The sequence below is a fragment of the Pyrus communis genome, chromosome 9, assembly GCF_041283825.1.
Source record: "Pyrus communis isolate YQ-2024b chromosome 9, ASM4128382v1, whole genome shotgun sequence".
NCBI lineage: Eukaryota > Viridiplantae > Streptophyta > Magnoliopsida > Rosales > Rosaceae > Pyrus > Pyrus communis.
Genome location: NC_142573.1, coordinates 15,898,277 through 15,921,283, shown reverse-complemented (window position 1 = coordinate 15,921,283; position 23,007 = coordinate 15,898,277). Strand labels below are relative to the sequence as shown.

Sequence of the window (23,007 nt, the reverse complement as noted above, 5' to 3'; positions counted from 1 at the left end):
AAATAATCCTATGTATTTGGAAACTATGTAACAATTTTTACCTTGAGTTTTGAAAATATAAAGTTATTAAATTGAAATCTTAAATCCAAAACGTAATCAATTTAAAATACCTAGTATGAAACCTCACATCTAAGAACTGAACTTAGAAGCTGGTTTACGTTGTGAAAGTGAAGCGAGAAGTAACTTCTCCATTTCAAGATCAGCAAATCAAAGTTTTGAGCTGTCAAATTCTCTATCTCAATCAACCAAGTTCTCCATTTCAAACCATTTATCAAATACGAATCCAAAAACTAAAACTCTTAATTTTCCAAGTGTATTCAAGATTTGCTTCCTGTAAAAATAGGAAATATGGAATCATTATTTGGAGATGGAATCATATAAAGAGCTAAAAGAGCTTGTACGCCACTGGAAGAACCAACAATATGGCCTTCTTTGTATCATTTTATTGAGTTTAACATGGTTGGAAAAAAGTTCAAACTCCAAACAGCAGATAATTAACTGAGAACCCCTAAAAAAAGTTAATTATTAAATATTTAACAATAGCTAATCTACAATCAACCAAAACAAACAAATAAAAGTCACATTTCGAAACTAGCATGCAAAAACCAATACCACTGATGATTCAGAAAACCTTAATTAACTATCTTAGGTAGACATGCAATCCAAAATGAAGACAAATTTGATAGATTTGACCCTTACCTGAACAAAGACAAAACAAAAGGCTTAGATATAAGATTGGAAATTGGATTTGAACTATGGCATCTACTTCTCTCCAAACTCAAAGCTGGAAATGGAAGAAAATATAATACATTTTGAGTCATGCAATTCAAATTGCAAACAAAGAGTTAAATTTTCAAACATGCAATCCAATAACTAAGATGTGTCTACAGATTATTCAAAAACTAATTACCAAAAGAGTATGGTAAAGTTGTAAAATAAGTAGATTACAACACATTTAGAAAACGATCGAAGAGAAACAACTAGGCCTTCAGCTCACCATGCTCAATCTCTATCTGCAACATCCGTATCAATAGAATATATGTATATTTTAAGTGTTGCTTTTATCGAACCAATCTATGATCGAGATCGAGATCTTATGATCTAATTGCAAAGAAGGTTTTGACAGAACATGAGAGCTACAATAATGGATTTTCATTAAAAGTTGAAATAAGCTGAAAACAACATAGGATAAAGGAGAAAATTCAAACAATATTGTGATAATGTGAAAAAGATAAAAACATCATGGCCCAATTTGAAAAACAACCTCAACCTAATGGATGTAAAATGTAGTTACTCTTTTTTTTTTTGCTCCAGATAGTTTTTCAGGGAACGTCTTGCCTTTCTGAAATACACAGCTTTTGTTCCTAATAGTCATGCTTGGATTTTGTATGGCTTTTGATATATACAAAATTAAATGGAACTCACTTAAGAATCCAAGAGAAGATCAATGGAAAATGCCTCACAGACCAACTTGAAAGAAAACATAGTGTCAAATGATTGTGCTAGGAATAGAAAAATGCAAACTTTATAAGGAAAATGAAGATTTACCTGCATACCGGCAGCAGCAAAAGCAAACGGAATACATGTATTACTGTAAGAGAGAGAGGGACATAGATGAAAGATGAGTGATTAGTTAAAGCTATAATTTTTAAGCATGTTCTGCAAACCGAATCATTTAGCTATCACATTGATATGCAAAGCAGATATGCAATATCACCAAAATTTATGATCATTATCCAAAATCTTTAAAGTAAACATAACATCAACTTAACACCACTACTAGAATTTTGGCTAAAGGACACCCTTTTCATTGGTGTCTATTATAAAGAATGGGCACTGACGTTGGTGGCAAACCTCAATTGCCACCAAACAGCCACTAAATAGAAGTCCATGTCCTATATAGAAGTCTCTATTGTTACAATCACCACCAATTAGATAACGGTGGCACTATGAATAGTTACACCTTTGAAATATTATATAATTTTTATACATCGGTGGCCATGTTGTAATATGTTTTTTTTTTAAAAAAGGGCCCATTAATCTGGTTCTGCTCTGTAATGTATGATAGCACCATTTGCACCAGAAGCTGGAATATTATAATTTACGTTGTAAGGCGTTGAAGAAACCAAAAAACGAACTAGTATCTTCAAAAGAAGAAAGAGAATCGGAATAAAATATCCAAGTAGTAAGCTTAGGAAATAAGAGCATGCTTATTAAAAGACATTATTCAACCAACTAGAGTTCAGCTGCTTTTCAGCCTAAAAGTAGGAAAGAGTAAAAGCTCTCAAGAATCACACCTCAGCCCAGATCACACATGAAAGGGAAAATAAATCTAAAAAATCAAATCATAAAATTGAAAACATGTTGTCCCTGGCAAACGAGCTGACGACTGAACCGTCCACGTCTGAGACGTCAATGAGGAGAGGTCGCGGATCTCCGGGTCGACCTGAGGAGAGAGAAATCCGATGAGGACGTTGAGAATGTAGATCCCCAAGCCATACGACACCGCGTACAAGCGAGGACCCGAGAAATCTTTACAATCGAAAGGGTAAGGGAGCTAGGGTTAGGGAGGAGGAGAGGGGTTGTGCGCAGGGAGGACAGACAGAGAGAGAACGACTGGTTGAAAAATAGGAGAGTAAAGCTGAATCCTAAATTAAAAAACAAAACAATATGACTTTGGTGTCAAAATTTTTACAGTTGACACCAATGAATGGTGTTGAAAATGTTTGAGGCACCAAATTCATACAATAGTGACATACATTCACAAAGCCACTGATAGAGAATGGTGCCTCTAAATCGGTGCCTATAGCACATTTTCTAGTAGTGCACCTCTCTATTTCTAATCTATCTCCTTGTTGGTATTGTGATAAGGTTTCTATTAAACAATGTTTTCATCAATATTTAATGAAAATAAAAAAGACCGCAATAGAAGTTTAACATGATCGTTTTTAGATCGACCTGTTGAAAGGAAAAAAAAAAACACAAAACTTGTAACACAATTTGAACAAAAAGAGAGTTCTCAATCATGGAAACCTTCAATTTTCATGTGAAAAAAAACTACGTTTAAATTTTAGGGCTTAACAATGGAGTATTGGAATTTGCATTTAATTTAAATAAGTAAGATTAACTGATAAAACAAATGGTAATAGAATTAATTATCCGTTTAAAGAGAGCTTTGAACGAAGAATATTTTAAGCATCCAAAAAACCATTAAACTAAACAATTAAAAGTAAAAACAACAAAGCATTTCATTGAAGATATAATAATGTAATTGGTTCTTCATACCTAAAAGAAAAATATTGGCTTTCTTGTACGAACTAAGGGTGGGCACGGTGCGGTTTCGAGTGAAAGCGAAACCAAAACCGAAACTTTTTGCGTTGCAGTTCGGTGCAGTTTTGAAGCCAAAAACAAAATGAAACCAAACCGTTTGGTTCAGTTCGGTGCGATTTTTTACAAAACTTCTTATATACATTTTTGTGAGGCACATTTCCGTATATCCCCCTAAAACTACACCTGACTAGAGAACAACAAAATAGAAAATCAATGAAAACGGACAAAAAAACTCATACACAACAGTGCTCCAATAGCACGAAAGAACCAAACCTCAAATTCTGAGAAAACTGAAGCCAATAAGGACGTTAACAAACAAAATGTGTTCCACTTCCACAAATGATTCATAATCCTTCCCCTAGCACCATTAAAAATACTCCTATTTCTCTACATCCAAAGAGAAGCAACTGCTTTGATATAGTAATATGATAATATCTATGACCTCCTTGTCAGTATCAGTAACAGACGATTTGCAAAACAAGAAAGAAAGAGAGAAAGAAGTTCTTGAGTGGAATAAGCTGCTTAACTTCAGAGTTTTCACTGTCATATGACTAAGAAAAACTGCATTCATGAAAATTCTTGATTTTGCTATCAATATATAATGTGGTATGCAGAACACTTGAAGAGTCTAGAAAGTGCTAATGCTATTCCATCCCCCTCAATATGACCGATGCTCACAATAGAAAGAAACATAGTTTCATCTCATCCCATATTAAAGAATCAATGGATTCAATATATAATGAGATGCAATTACCAGAAAACACTCAAACAGTGGAGGGTGGTTCCAATATATAATGAGATGCAAATTACCAGAAAATAGTGGAGGGTGGTTCCTAAAGAAAATTATAATTTAGAACTTAAATTGATACTTTGGTGGTTCCTAATCTAGTTCTCCTTTTGATTCACAAATCCTATCCCTAAAATTAATTATAAACCCTAACCCAGTTCCCCTTTTGAATCTTTGATTCAAACAAACCCTAACTATAAAATTAAATTAATTACAAATTATTAACTAAACTAACTAATACATGTTCTAAGTTTTTACCATATTAGATGGAATGAAGAGCAGATGAATGATTTGCCAAGTCTGTTTTGCAGAGCTTTTGATTTGCAAAGTATAGGGCTTGCAGATGAAGGGGATCTGGGTATGCAAGCAGCGAGGTCGCATGCAGAGATGCAAGCAGTAAGTTCAGGGCACTGATGTTAACTGTGGAAGAGATGAAGATGAGTTTTTGAGAGAGAGATGAAGTGAAATTGAGTTCTAAGAAAGAGAGAGACAGATAGATGCAAGCAGTGAGTTCAGGGCACTGATGTCAAATAGTGGTGCAAAATTGGATGACTAGTATAGTTGTAGTTGAACTAATTAAAACATAATATTGTGCGATTTCGGTTTGGTGCGGTTTTGAAAACCCAAAACCGAAACTAAACCGTTTTCTTTGCCGCGGTTCGGTTTTGAAACCACAATCGTTTCAAAAACGCAAAACCAAACCGTTCGGTGCAATCCAATTTGATTCGTGTTTCGGTTCCGATTTTCGGTTCCAAGTGCCCACCCCTAGTATGAACTAAAGTAAGTGCCAGAAATTTACAATCTACTGAGAGTTAGTCTCAGAATCAAAATACATTTACAGGAAAAGTAATAAGCAAAATAAGTAGTGGTTTTACCTATCCTCCATGTCAGGACTCAATTTCCAATTACAATTCAAGAGGCCTATAAATCAAACATAGATTAATAGAAAATGAAAAACAACTAAAGTAAAAATAGCAATCTAACAAATCATATAGCACCATCACAAAAAATAATTTTTGCATAAAAATAATTTAATAGCCATCAGATCATGCATATAGACAACATCCCCAATTAGATAAGTAGCAGATCAACAATTGATGATCAAACCAGAAATTGTCAGCTTCAATTGCTTCAATCTAATTAACTCAAAGATAATAAACAGTCCATTTAATGCACGGGTTGACTGTCGATTTTATAAAAGTATGAATATGTGCAATTTAAAAACCAAGTGGCAAACTAAGCATTGGATTCTTGTATTAAAAATCTGAATTAATTGCCCTGTAAAGTAACTAAAGTAATTTCAACAATCTAATATAAAGCCAAATGAAGAATTAGACAAACCCAACAATGAAAGGTCTAATTTTTAAACTACATAAAACAAATCCATGAATAATAAGTAAAACCCAATTTTTATGCATTACCAATTAGAAATTAGTAAAACACAAAAAAATCTTCAAAAATAATAAGTATTTAAGACATTAATTCAAGCTGTCTCATTTGTCTATCAAAGGGGTTAGCATCCCAGTTCTATTGACAATCATCCAAGGTCGCCTTTGTAGTTAAAACATCATTATAAACATCACTTCCAGGGTCAGTCATCTCCTTCAACACTTTTTTAATTAAATTCAATTTGTAACACACTTAAAATTGAAAAGATCCCTGAACATAGGTATTCCAATAGAAGAAACCACTGGAAGAAAATCCTCCATTTCAGTTAAATGATTGAACAACTTAAAAGGAGAGTCTAAACTAAATATGCAATCATCGTTTTCTTTTACAACATTATATTTAATATTTTTACATCATGAGACCTCTCATGGTGCAAATCTCATACAATATAATTTCTTTGCATAAAAAAAAATTGCTCATAACCAAAACTATAATAAAGCCCAAATAAGAATCCAACTTCATAAACGAAACCAAAATCCAGCTCCATGAGTGATCAGAGGTTGGTGGGTGTCTTCACATCGAACAAAGAGAAGCTTCACACAGATAAACAAAACATAAAATACGAAAAAAAAGAGAAAAGAGCAAGAGAGAAATACCAAAAGGAAGAGAAGAAAGCAATCGAAGGAGATCACATTACCATTGATCGTACGGTCCAGCTGGAGACAATTCAAACAGGAACAAAACAGTCAAGTTATGGGTATATTCAAGATCTCTTGGTAAACAAAAAGGAATTAAACAACCAATTTCAAATTGAGGACAAAAATCTTACCAGGCAAAGGAGATATCAAGGTCGTTAATGTCGGAGTCGTAGAAGACGCACCAAAGGCAGTTGTGGGAACCGTGTTTGCCCAGAAGTGGTTGCGGGAAGTGTGTTCGAGGAAGAAGGGGCAAGTGAGCGAGTTTAGGGATTTAAGATTTTCGTTTGACATTAAAGATTGGAAGTCTGTGGAACCGAGCAAGCGGAGCAGGGTGAAAGACAGAAAGAAGTCTCTGGAACTCCTCCAATTCTATCGGAGATCAAATAAAAGACCAAATAACTAAAACAGGGGTAAAAATGGAATCGCACTGTACAATGAACAGTAGATAAAGAAACAAAAAAGGGCAAAAAAAAAAAACAAAAAAAAACACTGTAAAAAGAACAGTGTTCCAGTTGTTTTTCTCTTTTAGTATATATATAATTTTATATAATATATTGAAAAAAACTAAAATCTAAGCAGAAAGAATTTTTTTTTTCATACTTTTTATACGTTTGATATATTTTATTAACCTAAAAAAACTCAGAAGACATCTTATACTTTTTAACATTGTTTATACATCCAACAAAGGACATGACCAGCACATTTAGATAGCATAATTTTGTTTATATTATTTTTGTTTTGTAACGTTAGATATTATGTAAAGTTATGAATACCAATGAATCATGTATTTGATTGCTTGAGTTGTAAGTGACTTGTTAATCGAGTTGGTAGCAACATAAGTGATTTGATAGTCCTAATGAAATAAGGATTATGAAGTCTTAACTTTTGCAATTAACCTAAGAGAATCCTTATAGGTTTCAATACAAAGATGTAGAATCATGGTAATCACTTAAGTGATGGGGTTGATTTTCACAACCACTAATAGTCTAGTTCTGAATAAACCCTAATGATATAAATACTAGGTTAAGTCCCTGCTTCCATACGTTGATCTCTCATACGCTAAACCTTATTCATATAGCAGGGAGATAGTATTGAAGTACTGGAAGTAGAAGACAACCTAGGGTTCATCAATGGCTTCTTCTTATTCAGGTAAGTTTCACGTAAAACTTATATTGCATGTCTGCATGTTGTCCTTCTTTGTTGCACAGAAGTATGGTCTGTGTAATCCTATATCTGTATTGTTCTATCATGGTATGCATGCTTATGTATGCATATTATTTATGTAATTCTTACATGTGGTATTAGAGCCTTCCAATAAGGCTAGTGTTCGTTATATACCAGATAATCAAACTGACAGCAGTCAAATTTAATCACTTTAATCCTTTCGCTGATTACTGATATTTGAAAGCATCCTATATAATTGTATTTGTGCTACTGTGGTTTGTTCAATGTTTCAGGGAAGGAAATTTCACGAGAAAGCTAGTGAACAACATGAAGAAATCATGAATTCATGTGTTATAGCAACACTGAATTAAATAGTATAGTATATAAATTTAAAACAAAATTTCAATGTCTAATCTGCTAAAAAAGTGTTTAGTTTATTGTTTTGGCTTATCATTCAAGGGATTTAAAAAGTAAATTATTTGAAATTAGTGAATAATAATCGGCTTAAAAGTGTTTGTTATTCAAGTCATTCAAACTCAATGTATAGTGATACATGAAATTGACAAGATTACCTTTATTTTATATATAAGCAACATTTGTCCAAAGATGATACTGTGTTTATATGTTACTGTCGATGGAAAACATTCTGTGAGAGTTTTCCCAATTCTGTTAAGTACTATAAGTTCTAAAACTGATAATTTTCAGTCCCTCACATGACTTATTTGAATTTTCAAAACATTGAAACCCTGATTGGTTCCAACTTGAAGAAATGGAAAGAAGATATGGAAATTGTGCTTGGTTTGATGGATCTCAATTTGGCACTCAGAGAAGACAAGCCTGCAGCTCTCATTGATACCAGCACAGTAGATCAAAGGATCAAGTTTGAGAAATGGGAAAGGGCAAATATAATGTTCTTAATGATCGTGAAGAAATTTATGAGTCAGTCAGTCAAAGGAGAGAACCTAAAACAAGATAGTGCTAAAGATTTATTAGCAGCAGTAAGAGAGAAATTCTAAGAGTTAGGAAAGCTGAGACAGGTACTTTTCTCACATAGCTTACTTTTGTGAAATTTGATAGGGCTGGCAGTGTTAGAGAACACATTCTCGAGATGGTCGACTTATCTCCGAAGCTGAAGGATCTTGACATCCAATGACTGATCAGTTTTTAGTTCGCATGGCCCTCAATTCATTGCCAACCAAGTATGGACAATTGAAAGTTTCGTACAACACTGAAAAAGAAAAATGGGGAATTTATCAATTGATTTCGATGTGTGCACAAGAAGAAGATAGACTTACGGGAGATAAATTAACTGAAGTGAATTTCGTTCAAGCTGAGAAAGGAAACAAGTTCACAAATGCTGGTTCATTATTCACTGCTGGTAAGTTGAAAAAGAAAGCAATTTCTTCTTCATTTAAAAGTACTAACGCCTCTAAGGGATCTCACAAACTCAAACCTATGAACACTGAAATCAGAAAAGAAAAAGAATGCTATTTATTTAAGGAAGCATGTCACTTTAAAAAGAACTATGTTGGTTTCAAAAACTGGCATTCCAGGGAAGGTAAATTTTTTAATGTTTTTGTGTGTGTTGAGTCAAACTTGGTTTACATTCCACCTAAAAGTTGGTGGTTTGACACTGGATGTTCTATTCACATCACTAATTCCTTGCAGGGCTTCTAAAAAACAAATGAGATGAACAATGAATTCTACAATGTCTATGTTGGGAATGGGAGCAAGGTTGCTATCGAGTCAATAGGGAGTATTCAACTAGTTTTGTTTTCTGGTTTTATATTAAAATTGAGTCCAGTACTTTTTGTGCCTTCAATGATAAGGATTTTGATTTTAGCTTCTAAGTTAGTACAGCCTGGTTTATCCTTTTTTGGTGACCAAGAAAGTGTACGATTTTATGATTCAAATAAAATGACGACCTTGCTTGTATATGCAGTTCTTAATATTGATTAGTGGCAAATGAAATGTTCTTATATAAATGAGCGTTTTATTGCTTGTTATGTGGGTTCCAAGAGACTGCTCACTTCTGAAAAATCCTTCATGCTTTGGCATAAGAGGTTGGGGCATATCTCTAAGGAGAGGATTGTCAAGTTAACCAACCAAAACCTGTTGCCACCACTGGATCAATGATTTTAAAGAATGCACAAAATGTTACAAAGGAAAACTAACTAATATAAGGAAAAAGGGTTCAAATCGAAGTCAAAACTTACTTGAAATAATCCACAATGACCTTTGTGGACCTTTTCCAAACAAAACTATATGTGGAAAAGAATTGGAGTCCATGCAAAAGAACCAAGAATGGAATTTGGTGTCATAACCAAATGAAGTTACTAACACAGTAGGCTGTAAGTGGGATTTCAAAACCAAGAGAGACTCACTTGGCAATATTGACTAACACAAGGCCAGATTAGTTGCAAAGGGGTTCACACAAAGGGAATGAATCGATTACAATGAGACTTTCTCTCCTATTTCAACCAAAGACTCTATGAGGGTTATTCTGGCACTCATAACACACTTAGACCTGGAACTACACCAGATGGATGTCAAGACTGCCTTCTTCAATGGAAATCTTAAAGAAGACATTTACATGACTCAGCCATCGGGATTTGTTGAAAGGGGAAAAGAGTCAATGGTTTGCAAGTTGAACAAGTCTATTTATGGTCTGAATCAAGCTTCCACATAACGGAAAAAGAAGTTTGATGCAATGATGTCAAAGTTTGGTTTCCAAGAAAACAAGATAGATGAGCGTGTGTCTCTCAAGGTTAGTAGTTCAGAAATCATCTTCTTAGTCTTATATGTGGATGATATTCTACTAGCTAGCTTAGATCTTACCTTCCTGCGAACTACCAAAGATATGCTAGCTGCAAATTTTGATACGAAGGATTTGGGGGAAGCCAAGTTTGTTTTGGGCATAGAAATAATTTGAGACAAAAACAAAAGGACTTTTGGTCTCTCAATATGTTGACATGATCACTAAAAGATTCAATGTGGAGAAATGTGCTGGTGGTGAATTACCAATTGGGAAGGGGGACAAAATGAGCAATGAACAAAGCCCCAAAAACAAACTAGAGAAGGCAAGTATGAAAGATAAACCTTACGCATTACTTATGGGTGGCTTAATGTATGCTCAAGTATGTACAAGACCAGACTTGGCATTTGCAGTAAGTTTACTAAGCAAGTTTTAAGCAAATCCTGGTCTACCTCATTGGATTGTAGCCAAGAAAGTTTTGAGATATCTCAATAGAACTAGAGATTTCATGCTTACTAATAAAACACGTTGATGCACTTGAATTATTGGCCTACACTGATTCCAGACTTGGCAGGGTGTGTTGATGTTCGAAGATCAACTAATGGATACATATTCATGCTTGCTAGTGGTGTTGTGTCATGGAAACTGAGTTCATTGGATGCTACACTGCAGCCAAACTGGTAATTTGGCTTAAACATATGGTGAAGGTGGTTAAATGTGATGGACAACTTTGAGAAGCCACTTAAGTTGTAATGTGACAACAAAGCAATAGTGTTTTTCTCAAAGAATAACAAAAGGTCATTGGCAAATAGACTAATGGATATGAAATACTTGAAGGTAAAGGGTGAAAAGTGGAAGGAACTATTGATATTCAACACATAAGCACAAAACTTATGGTTGTTGACCCTCTAACAAAAAACTTACTAGTGGGAGTATTCAAAAACCACACTTTTGATATGGGAATGAGAGACTCTTTTGATTATGTCAATGAGTGCGAGTAAGCACTCGATTGACTCTTATGTGTTACACTTAAGGTTCTAAAAGACGCTAGGCGCTAGTCGGATGGCGAGCTGGTGCATAGTGCCTAGGCGGCTAGGCAGGAGCCTAGGTGGACTAGGCGGATTTGAGTAAATTTATTGTATATCATATAATTTAATTCAATTTACTATATAATATATAGATAAATATTGAATAACATGTTATTTAGAAAAAAAGAATATATGTGTAAGGAGAATTTTAAGTGCATAATTATAAGGTGTGGTCTTAAAGAAATTCATAAATATAACCTAAAAAAGAATAAAAATAAAAAATAAAGAATAGAAGAGGATTGGACTGATTGGTTTTCTTGAAAATGAGTCAGAAGAGAAGATGATGTGAGGTTTAAAAATATATAAAATAAAGAAAAGAGAAGATAGTGGTCCCACCATCTTAAAGAGAGATAAAGGAGGACAAACGTGGGTGACGCAAACAAAAAATAAGGGAAAGCATATTTTTCCTTGCGCAAACACCGAACGCTCGCCACTACAACAAATTTTTTCCACATTCCGGCACTCTGCACATACCCCCGCCTAGTCCCCGCCTAGCCACGCCTAGGACTGCCTAATCCCATCCAGTGTCCGCCTAATGTACTTCTGATTTTGTGATCCGAAAAAGAGTAAATCGGATCGGTATCCGACCGTCCAGCGCCTAGGCCGATTTTAGAATAGTGGTTACACTAAGTTATTATTTATCAATTCCTGTCATTATTTTGTTACTTAAACTAAGGATGGGCACAGGCCGGGCCGGGCTCAGAATTGAAAGAACCGGACCGAACTATTTGTAAATAACAAAGGTGGGGCAGGACGAGTTTTGGATTTTTCAAAATGAGATTCAGACCTAACCTGGCCCTTTTGAAATTGGCCGGTTCCTACAGATCTACACGGGTCCTATGGTAGCAACTTTCTCCCCACCCATATTGCTTACCTCTTCAACTCCCTCCCCACCTAGATCGCCTACCTCTTTAACTCATTTCCCACCCAAATCCCCTCCGCCAACAACGTGTACGACGTCAACCTCATCTTCATTGGCACTCCGGTCATTGTCCCCGTTAACTGCACCTACTTTTCCAATAATAATTATAGTTGGACAACCAAGCCTGCCGCTTGGAGGCCGCTGTGAATCAACCTCCATGACGTTTTTGAGCTTGGGAGCATAGAGAAGGTAAATAACAACCTGCCACTTGGCGATCTCCAGTTGAGCCTTCGCATCTGAGAAAGCGGCAGAAATGGCAGACGGGTCCAAAAGGTTCTGCTTCTGATGAAATGCGTTAATGACTATGTATTTCGTGTACTCCTTTATGTTGTAGTCGGTGAATTTGCGAGCCACTTGGAGAAAAGAGCGAAACTTCGTGAGCACTTCCACTCAAGAAGGAATTCCGGCTGCTGCACTCATGACAGTTGTTATGGCCCTCCTCTGAGCTTTCTCAAGAGCAGAAAAGAGGGCGAGAAAAAGTGAGAGAGAGTCAGATTGAAGTCAGGATTACTCTGGAATTCTGGAGAATTTTACATAACCTAAGAAATAAATGTTAATCTCCCTATAATGAACGGTGGATATGGTTTAGGTCGGGGCCCGTTTTCTCTGAAATTTGTACCCGCCCCGCACCACTAATTAAACGGACCCATCACGCCCTGCCCCGTTTTGAATTTACAATATATATACCTGCCCTATACCCGTCCCGACCCATTGGTCCAAGACCCGGTTGCCCAGCCCTAACTTGAAGTAAGTTATTTATCATTTTCTGTTAATACGAAGATGTAGAATCATGGTAAGACTCAATCACTTATGTGATGGGGTTGATTTTCACAATCAATAATAGCCAGCTCTGAATAAACCCTAATTATATAAATACTAGGCTAAGTCCCTGCTTCCATACGCTTGATCTCTCATACGCTAAATCCTATTCATATAGTAAAAAGATATTATTGAAGTACTGGAAGTAGAAGACAACCTAGGGTTCATCAGTGGCTTCTTCTTCTTCAGGTAAGTTTCACGTAAACTTATATTGCATGTCTGCATGTTGTCCTTCTTTGTCGCACAGAAACGTGGTCTGTGTAATCTTATATCCTTATTGTTTTGTCATTGTCTGCATGCTTATTATGTGTGCATATTATTTAAGTAATCCTTACATATTATTCTTTGTTTTTATCTTTTAAGACTATGTATATCTCATCAAAATATTATATATGTAATTTACATAAAAAAAATTTAGGTTCCGTGAGGCTACGCCTTACGCCTCAAGACTTTCGCCTAGACAGGGCTATCCATGAAACACCTCGCCTATGCTTACGCCTTTTAAAACATTGATTACCATTGACACCAAAAACAAGTTCGGCTTCAAATAGACCAATATACTCCTCTAGCTCAGTTTCCCATTCCTTCAGTGCATGAGAATTTGCTCTAGCTATTCTATAGCTTTTTGTTCGAATGGATCTTCTGCTAGTCGTCATACTATGAATGATAACAATGATATAGCTTATAAAATGTATTACAAAGTTAGTCAGAAGTACCTGCTTATCACTAGTTATACGATGTGGCTCAAGAGGAGTTTGCATTAGTAATCTGATTCGAGATTTCCACACCTTCTGACAGAGCCTTAAAGTCAGTGAAAGTGAAACCATCACTAGAAACTTTACCATGTAATCAAGTATATGGAATCACTGATTGTTCTCAAGGTCATACGAAGATGTTACATCAGACTCAAAGGATATCCCCTTGAAGAGTGCTTCAGAGTCAATGGCCAGAGGAATGCTCTACCCAATGGCTTGTATACCTAGCATGACCAAAGACATGTAAGGAACATAATCCACATTATGCCTGATGTAAAACAGTTGGCTTAAAATGCCAGAAATTTCCAGGGAAAGAGTCAAAATCCTGAGGATTTCCTCAATACCTCGACGAGAGAGGATATTTTCCCTCTATTTTCTGTACATAATTGGAAGAACTTTGAGCTTGATTGTACTAAAATAAAGAGGGTCATCTTCATTCTTTTGACTGGCCACGAATACTTGCTATTAGATTAACTAACCATAGAGATGTAGCGGGAGGATACGACACAACCGCCTTAACTAAACAATCAAGCACAACCTCAAGATCCATACTCTCATACAAGACCTTCCATGAGGCTCGAACATCCCTGTAGCTAAGTAAATACATTTTTTCCACATGTGAGTCATTATGACCCTCCAGAAAAAGGACTGAAAAATTGCTAAAAGCTTTCCCATTAATGGTGAATTGTGCAGATACATTCGTAAGGAGTTGCTTGTAAATGTATTTAGCCTTCATATGGTAAGGAGTCTCATCTTCTGCAGTGGAACCCTTTTGTGGAGACCAAAAGCACCCAAACACGGGACCTATTGACAGAATCTCCATCTGAATATCTGTTACACTGAAGATCTTGGGTTGGATTGAGAAATGTAGGCTCATGAAGGGTTAGGTTTTCAACAGAAGAGAAAGACTAATTTGAAAAGACTATGTATCTTCCAGTTTGGGAAAATTCAGCAATGATTTCTTGATGACAGTTCCAACACTAAATGCCTCATATTTTTTTTAAGACAATAACAGCTGAATCAAGTTTGTGTACCTGTAGTTTGGACAAGAGGTTTTGAAATAATTCCACAGTTTTGTAGGTTGCACTAGCTTTTCAAATGGGAGAGGAAAGGATGATGCACCACTGTTATTGGTGCTGGATAAACTTCCATAAATATGTTTCGTTGCTTTATGGAAAAAGAGATAAGTAGGTACAGACATATCCGACTATTGCACTCACTCCAGTCAACATCAACAAGCCCAAGGCAACCAGCCATGCAAAGCTGCCTGCTGGTAGACTTCCAAATTCCCTCAGTTGCAACTGCCATGTTGTTAAGCCCATATCTCATTCTAAACATAGCTGAAACCCTTGCTGAACTGGCATTTCCTGCAACATTTTTTTGTTCACACTTGATATCTTGCATAATAAGTTTAACACCTTTAAAGCTTCCATCTTATGCCCTAATCTGTTTATCAGCCACAAATGGACCCAGGTTGCTGCAAAAACTATCCATGGAATTACATCTCCAGTTTGGAAAAATAGTGAAAGTTTGTTCCTTTGTAATTTCTTGAAGGATTTCACAAAACAAGGGACCTTTGTAGATGCTAACACCGCCATATATCAAGCTATCACTAAAAGGATACGGATCGCATGCTCTTGACACAATCTTTTTAGCTCCAAACTTATACGTTGCAGACTTTCCCAACTGCGATGAAATGTGAATTGTATCAAAGTACTTTGAGTTTGACTTAAAATTTAAGCTTTTTAATTCTCCTTGGATAACCATATTTTTTTCAATGAGAAAGACACTGGATAATGAAGAACAAGTAGAATATGATCATCTTGAGAAAGAGCAGGTTGGTTATAATTTGCATAAGAAACCTTCAACTTTAACCACTCCCAAGGATTAGTGGAACTAGAATCAGCCTCCCAGGATGGCAAATAACCTACAAGTGCGTGTAAGAGAAATTTGATGATTTGTTTCCCTTCTTTTTGTAGAAATAATGGTCAACTACTCTAACCTTAGTATAGCTCACTAATATTTTTCTTATTCGTCATCTTTTGCTCTGTTCCATTTCTTTCATTTTCTGCTTTTTATCACATTTGTGAGCTATTATTGACCATTATATAGGAATTGTAAGATGTGTTGATTAGTAGGATTGGATAGAAATCCTTGAATTGTGTGCTTCTTCACTGATCCACTTTGTTTGACTTTGTCCAATGAAGGTGTTTGGGTTAATATTTGAATATTAGGCTTGAATGAAGAAAGGCCTAAGGATGCCAAATTAAATGAGGACTTGCCCAAATTCCAGCATCGAGCCCAAAGACAAACTACAACCCTCTCACCCAAGGCCTAGGCCATGTGCCTGTGACTGAAGTGACAACTGACAGAAACCAGCTCACTCCCAGCCAAAAAGCACTTTTTAATGGCATAAAGGTGTAAATACATGATGACTCATTGCCCTTAAGAGCCATCGGCCAAGAACAAAGCCCTGACAATCGGGCCAAATTGCTTATAAAAAGAAGAAGAGACAACAGAGACAAGGACCCTCAACCAATCAAACAAACAACATACAAACTCTGCTCTCAAGCCAGATTTGCATCTAGAAAAGCTGAAACCAACCTAGATTCGGTTTTTTTTAGTCATAGTCCTCTTAGAAAAGTTATATTTTGTCTAATTTAAAAGCTCTGCTACCTTCCCTAGTGTTGTAATATCAATTCCCTCATGTAAAACCTGTTTACCATTCATCCTTTTTTTAGCTCACAACCTCTGTAAACACAAAGATAAGTGGTTGTAAGAAGTTCAACCTTACCCGACAAGGTGAAATCTTGCCCGAATCTCTTTGTTTGTCCTCTAAATTAGTAGATTTGTCATTTAAATGTATTTTTCAGCATGTATTCAAGTTATTTCCATATGTTTTCTATTTAAGAAGTCCATTTACATATGGATCTGGTTAACTTAATATATTTGTTTTCATTAAGAACAACCTAGGATCAAGGAAATGTTTAAAAAAAAAAGGGGCTTTTGACTCCCTTCATTTGAACATACAAGATTATGAACTAAAAGTCCTTGTTTGCAAGGCAAGAAAAAGAACTTAATATAGACTTGACCCATCTATGACAGTCCTGTGATGACAAGAAGTTTGAGTAACTTGGGCGCAAGTAATCACTCAAAACACCTCTGTTTCAACTTATGTTATATTGAGATAACAGTGGCACGCCTAACACTATGTTAGTTTTGATTGTGAGCCTCAAGGCCTACACCTAAGGCCCCACAGAGGCATTTTTGAAAACTAACTTTAAACTCATCTTGCAGCACATCAAGTAGCAAGAGCCCGACCAACATCACCAAAAGTGCTATTCACCCCTGAGGAGCTGTGCAATGGGCCATCCACCTTTTGCTTCGAACATAGTTTTGGCACGCCCGGTGGGACCAATTTTCTTGTATGCTAAGAAAAAGAAGGAAAGAGCGAAGCTTCAGGTGGAACACAGAGTACGGGCTACCTCATTGTCTACCAAGATCAGATATGGTAGACCACTAAGAAGATTTCCCCTCCCTACGAGGACCAACTATTTTGGAAAACCCGACTTCATCTGAGAAGTCAGGAGGAAATGTGACCAATGAAGACTTGCAGGCCACTATGGTGCAAGTGTTGAAGAGGATGGAAAATATTTCTTTAGAGGCCAGAGGAGAAGTAAGCAGACCCTGTTCTTTAACAGGGAGTTTGCAAAGAATACTAGATCTGGAGTACTCTACCCCAAAAAATGGTTATGCTAGAGAAATGATAAGAGAGGCTGGTCCAGAGAAGGAACCAATTATTCCCCTATTTCCTTTACTAGAGGAAAAAATGATAGAGGGAAGAAAAAAGTGGAACCTGGAACCAATCAGCTAGAAGTATAAGAGATCCTAGAAACAGATCTGCCTGACCCTCTATTATTTTCACTAGATAGTAGAAGGCAGATCGATCAAGACAAGAAGTATGGAATGAACCAACAGGTTAGGGAATCCAGTGGGAAATGTGTGCCTGCTATTGTGGGCATGCCTCCTCATTATGCCACCATCATTGGCTTATAAGCCTCGTCCTTTCTTGGGCAATGATCGTAGCTCAAAGTGAGGACTTCAAACTTCATTATACTCCACACAGAAATATGGCTAATTAACAACTTAGAAATGAGTTGGCTGAGCTGAGAATAATGGTGGTCCAGAATGCCCAACCACAGGCTTACTTGTTATTCAGGATCACCTACTAAAAGCCCTACCCCAAGTATATTAATGAGCAGAACCCTTTTCCCGTCAACTTTAAGATGCTCGCGTTCCCAACCTTCAGTGGGGAGGATTGTAATGTGTCTTCTAGAGACCACATCTTCAATTTTTCCAACTACTATGTGGCATTTAAAGAAAATCCTAACTATAAGTTAAGGTTGTTTGGGAATTCATTGGTGGGCCTAGCATCTCAGTGGTATTCTCTATTGCCCCATTCCCCAAATTCCATTGCTAAATGAGGGAAAATAGAGATGACTTTCTACAAACAGTTTTATAAGGTGGAACCCGACATGACTATTAATGATCTAGTTGAGGTGAAGCAATATAAGCATGAGTCCATAGAAAACTTCATGATGAGGTTTAGTAAGACAAGGATAAGGTGCCAATTCTCTATCAACCATGCCCAGCTTATATCCATTGCTCATAAGGTATTAAGACTGTCATTGAAAAAGAAGTTTTATGATGTGCAATTCAATGAGCTATAAGAATTGGTAATCGCGGCCACAAAATATGAGAAGCTATTGATTGAAGAACAACAAGTGAAATACTCGTCTAAGGTGCTTCATTTTTACAAGAATAAAGCTACAATTCACCAACTAGAGTTTGAAAGAACAGAGACTGAGGAAGGTGATGGTCATGGAAGAGAGTGAGTAGATATGTGTGCAGCAGAGATGACCACTCCCTTCAAACCATTAATAGTGAAGGGAATGGTCCAACCCGTCAAAGACTAGAAAGTGGTGATGAATGACGGCCGGTTCATGCCTATGAAACCCCCAAAATATTAGAATTATTCTTTTGATTTGACCAAAGCAACAAAGATTTATGAGGAGTTGGTGTGGGCAAGGGTGATTGTGCCCAATAGCACCAAGAAAATGCCTTAGCCTGAGGAATTAAGAGGAAAGAAGTATTGCAAGCTGCACTACACCTTTAACCATTCCATAACCAACTGCGTACAGTTCAGGGACTGGATACAAGACCTGATAGTTAAGGAAAGGTTGTTGTTGGAGAAACCTCAGGCACATGACGATAGACACAGATCATTTCCTAAAGGCCCTAATGAACATGATTAACTTGGGCTGGGCTGAGAAAGGAAAGGCAAAAGTTACTTGGGAAGTAAAAGGAGAAAGAAAACAAACTGCTAGGCTGACAAAAGGAGTTAGGGGCTTGCCCAAGAAACCCAAAACAACCATAGTTAAAGGAGTGGTGTTATGTAGCAAGTGACAATGTGTGAGCTAGAAGTACTAGCATTAGGAGCTATCATTGATCAAGAGTTGATCAAAAGAAAAGAGAAAGAAGAGTAGGAGGCCCACAGAAGTATCATGCGTGTAGCTGAGAAAGAAAACTTCAAAAATGTCTTCCAAAGGTTGGGAGGAGACTTTCAACCAAAGGGTTTGTGTAAGGTATTCAGAAACTATGAAGCCTCAGAGTAAGTGAAGGATAAAAAGGCCAAAATGCCAAAATGGATAGATGTAAGGTCTCTCTAACCAAGTTATAATGGTGGTGATATTAGGGGTAAAGGGGAGAACAATAAATCCAGTTCCCTTAGTCACCAAAAAAGATTCTACTTGACTCGGGCGAAAATGGTATATAGTGGGAAATGATGGGAGATTGGTCAAAGAAATGGGAGCCTCTATGATCAGAAGAGTCTAGAGGTAGCACAAAGTCCATATGAACTCATTAAAGGTCCCTGCCACATCAGAGGCCTCGGAGAATGTAAAGTTTGATAAAGTACCCCAATGAGGAAGGAAACAACTTCAGTGGAGGAGAAAAAAAAAAGTAGAAAGGGCAAATAGCAAGACTGAAGGGGAACGAGATCATGTGCCTCCAAACCTCCATCCAGGGAAATACAGAATCTTAAGAAGAACACAAGAGGATGTGGTCATGATGCCAACACCCAGATGGAGTTTATAACCAATATATTTTGGAACTATTTCACCTGAAAGAGAAATACCTTCACCTCTGTTAATTGATACCCTTTGCGAGATCTCAAGATAAGCACAGATTTTTGGTATAACCAAGGAGGAAGAAGAGCCCGAATTAATGTTACCAAAAGATACACATGCCTGGTTAGATAAATTTGTATACCCAATTGGGGCCAAGAAGAAAGATTTACCTGGACCTAGCAACTTCCACGTAAACATGACTTATGTTCTATCTGCCATGTTTTGCGTCGAACCTGACCAACCTGCCACGATGGAGGGTGATTACTTGGCAACAGAACCAATGATGGCACTTGTTAATGTTGAGGAGGCTGAGGAAGGAGAATCAGGCAAGACAGGTTTGCCTGAGGCCACAATGAGGGAGCCCGAGAAAGTATATTCAAACAGAATGGTCTTCAGCCGCCCAATTATGGCCCTAGCGAACCATCTCAAACCCATATATATAACTGCTCATCTGGAGGGAGTACCATTCAAGAGAGTTTTGATTGATGGAGGAGCTGCGGTCAACGTAGTACCACTAAAACAGATGAAGAGATTAGGAAGAAGTGAGAAAGATCTTATTCCTACTGACCTAACAGTTTCTAGTTTCTCTGGAGCCATTACCAAAACACATGGGATATTGCCCCTAGAGGTTGACTTGGGGTCCAAGCAAATCATGCTAGCTTTCTTTATAGTGGACAGTAGGTCCACTTATGGAGCTTTGTTAGGTAGAGATTAGATCCATCAAAGTTTGTCTGTGCCATCCACTTTGCACCAACATGTTGCAATTTACCATGAGGCCAAGGCTGAACCATGATTTTGGGAAATGGTAAAGGCCGAGCCATAGCCATTTCTTCCTATAGGTTATGTTACAGAGGCAAAATTTCTACAACCCCAGTATTAGAGTCTTGCAGTGCCTAGGAGCTGATAAGAACGGTCGTCTGAAGCAAGGATTGTCTCTCACTAAGGATGAATGAGACATACCCCATATTGTCCCAACTCTCCAACACCAATGATGTCAAAACAAAGGAGGAGGAACCAAATAGTTGCAGTCAGGTCCTTAATCAAAAGACTGTTAGTGTATGGAGAGAGAGAAAAGAAGCAAGAGAGAGCTCGGCCAGAGAAGAAGCAAAGTGGGAAAATAAGGCTTCAGGCAGTTAGAGCAGAGAAGAAGAAGAGTTTTTTTTTGGAGAAAAGTTGGAAGCAGCCATACATATGGTTGAATGTGTATATGTTTTGGGTTGGCCAGATGATATGCCCGATAGTTCAAAGTTAGTTGAATTTTTGTGCACCGAGCCTGATAAGCCAACACCAGAAGTACAAGACCCCTTAAAAACCATTAATTTAAGAACTGATGAGGATCTAAGGCCCATACAACTCAGTGAATTTAGGAAGTGAGGAAGATCCAAGGCCCATACAACTCAGTGGCTTGTTGGAAGCTGGTGATCGGGCAAAGATAGTGAGCCTTTTACATGAGTTTAAAGACTATTTTACTTGGCATTACACTAAAATGCCAGGTTTGGATTCCACCTTAGTAGAACACAAAATGCCTATCACTGAGGGGTATAAACCTGTGAAGCAAGCTCTTGTCAAAGGAGATTGAAGATATGGTCAAAGAAGAAATTGAGAGGCTGGTGAATGTTGGATTTATTAGGCCTCTCATATATGTCGAGTGGTTGACCAACATTGTACCTGTATTAAAAGTTATAACTAATGTAGTTTGATGTTGTGTTGACTATATAAACATTAATGGAGCCACGCCTATAGTTGAATACCCCATGCCAATGGCAGACCTATCCATAGATGTAGTTGCAAAACAAAAAGTTCTATATTTTATGGATATGAATGCTGGTTATAATCAGATAAAAATGGCTAAAGAAGATATATATATAAGACAACTTTTAGGTGCCCAGAACATGTAGGAGCATATGAGTATGTAATCATGCCATTTGGGCTCAAAAATGCTGGTGCAACTTATCAAAGAGCAATGAACGCCATTTTTCATGACCTAATCGACCATAGCATGGAAGTATACATTGATGACATTGTGGTGAAATCTAAAACTGAAGAGCAACACTTGGAAAACCTTAGAAAAGCCTTGACCAGAATGAGGACCCATAAATTGAAAATGAATCCCAAGAAATATGCTTTTGGGGTGAGATCAAGCAACTTTTTGAGATTCCTTGTTCATCAAAGGGAGTGGAGATAAACAAAAATAAAGCTCGGGTAATAATGGAATCACCATCTCCTACAAACAAAGTGAAGTTGCAAAGGTTACTGGGAAACATAAACTTCTTAAGAAGATTCATTGCTAACTTAGCGGGCAAGATTCAGCTATTAATTCCTCTGTTAAGGTTAAAGAACCAAGAAGAATTCGAGTGGGGCCCACCACATCAAGAAGCCTTTGACAAAGTAAAGGCTTACTTGGCCTTTCCACCAGTGCTCATGCCACCTCAGAGGGGGAAACCTGTAGAGCTTTATATTTCTGCCTTTGAAAAGTCAATAGGAAACTTGCTAGCTCAAAACAATGAAGGAGAGAAATAGCAAGCAATATACTACCTCAGTAAAATCCTTATTGAGGTGGAGACAAGATATTCCCCAATTGAGAAGCTATGTTTGGCCTTGTACTTCACAACCTGCACGTTAAGGCATTACATGTTGCTACATGTTGCCTTGCCACATCTATATGATTGCCAAGACTGATGTGATCAAGTATATGCTGTCAAAACCCATGCTAATTGAAAGGATTGGGAAATGGATTCTAACACTTTCAGAGTTCAGTTTTCAATATGTGCCTCAAAGAGCAATAAAGGGGCAAGCAATCGCAGACTTCTTGGCCAGGCACCAAGAATCATAGGATGAACTTATCAATATCTCAGGAACTCTAAAAGTGGCTAGTCTCTGGATCCCACCAAGCAAAGCCCTCTTGGGCAAGGAGGAGTGGATACAACAAGAGGTAAAGAGAATAACTAGTTTCTGGATCATTCCTTAGAGGTTGTATTTTGATGGAACTCGTACTCAACATGCTGTCAGGGTTGAGATTGTTATTATTAACCCCAAGGGTGTTCAACACTATTATTCATTCCTTCTAGATTATAAAGATCCTACCAATAATTGAGCAGAGTATGAAGCTCTA

At 37.1% G+C, this 23,007-nt stretch overlaps 1 long non-coding RNA gene and 2 pseudogenes across 1 annotated transcript; all 3 read right to left on the bottom strand.

Annotated features, from left to right (window-relative positions):
* Positions 1-5,888: 5,888 nt before the first annotated feature.
* On the bottom strand, positions 5,889-6,535 carry LOC148694333 (uncharacterized). The gene is made up of 3 exons (XR_015966382.1): positions 6,336-6,535; positions 6,204-6,222; positions 5,889-6,099 (listed from the first exon to the last, which is right to left on the bottom strand). It is a non-coding gene; the product is annotated as an uncharacterized LOC148694333 (long non-coding RNA).
* A 5,592-nt stretch (positions 6,536-12,127) lies between these two features.
* Positions 12,128-12,553, bottom strand: LOC148694332 (uncharacterized; annotated as a pseudogene).
* An 842-nt stretch (positions 12,554-13,395) lies between these two features.
* On the bottom strand, positions 13,396-15,746 carry LOC148694331 (uncharacterized; annotated as a pseudogene).
* Between the last annotated feature and the right edge of the window lie 7,261 nt (positions 15,747-23,007).